Source organism: Triticum dicoccoides, chromosome 5A, assembly GCF_002162155.2.
Source record: "Triticum dicoccoides isolate Atlit2015 ecotype Zavitan chromosome 5A, WEW_v2.0, whole genome shotgun sequence".
Lineage (NCBI taxonomy): Eukaryota > Viridiplantae > Streptophyta > Magnoliopsida > Poales > Poaceae > Triticum > Triticum dicoccoides.
This window is the reverse complement of record NC_041388.1, coordinates 576,090,948-576,091,620: the sequence shown is the minus strand read 5'-3', so window position 1 is coordinate 576,091,620 and position 673 is coordinate 576,090,948. Positions and strand designations below refer to the sequence as shown.

Genomic DNA, 673 nt, shown 5'->3' with positions numbered 1-673 from the left:
ACAGTCTAAATACAAAAAACTTAAGAACATGGGAATAAATAGACCAACCCCCACATTCCAATAATTCAAATACTCAGCAATCAAATGTGTATGCATGTGCATGTAAATGTATTGAGGTTATGCAAAACTATGGTGCATTTAAACTATGAGATCATTTGGTCCACACATTTAGATCATTTAACACGGAGAAAAGAAAAATAAAAGAGGACTGCATATGAATGTATGTGTCGTTTCCAGGATAAGTTGGCACATAGAATGCCAGCAATCAGGATATACCACACAACAGAGAATAGCTTGTAGCGTCCGAGACTAATCTCCATGAGGAACACAAATCATCCTCAGGAATTGGTAATGAACGCACATCAATCAAAACAAAGAACAAAAAAACAGATGGAATTTGTGTTGTCCCTGCAAGTGCCATAAACCCGCAACAGCAACAGCAGGAGCTTCTTCCTAGCGACATTTTCCTGGGCCAGGTATCTATCAATGATGTTGACAGTAAGGAATAAAATTTCACCCAGTAGCTCAAACTTATAGTGGACCTGCATTGGGTGAGTTCGCCAGGTCAGGTCAGACACACAACTCTGTACTAGATAACTTGACCGGGGTTCCAAGCAGATAATTACCTCGGTCCTTCTGTAGAAGCTGTAAATTTCATCCACATATTCAACAA

General features: G+C 39.5%; 1 non-coding gene across 1 annotated transcript; it reads right to left on the bottom strand.

The window, feature by feature from the left end:
• Nucleotides 1-216: 216 nt before the first annotated feature.
• On the bottom strand, nucleotides 217-350 carry LOC119304704. Its single transcript, XR_005148422.1, has one exon. It is a non-coding gene; the product is annotated as a small nucleolar RNA snoR80 (small nucleolar RNA).
• Between the last annotated feature and the right edge of the window lie 323 nt (nucleotides 351-673).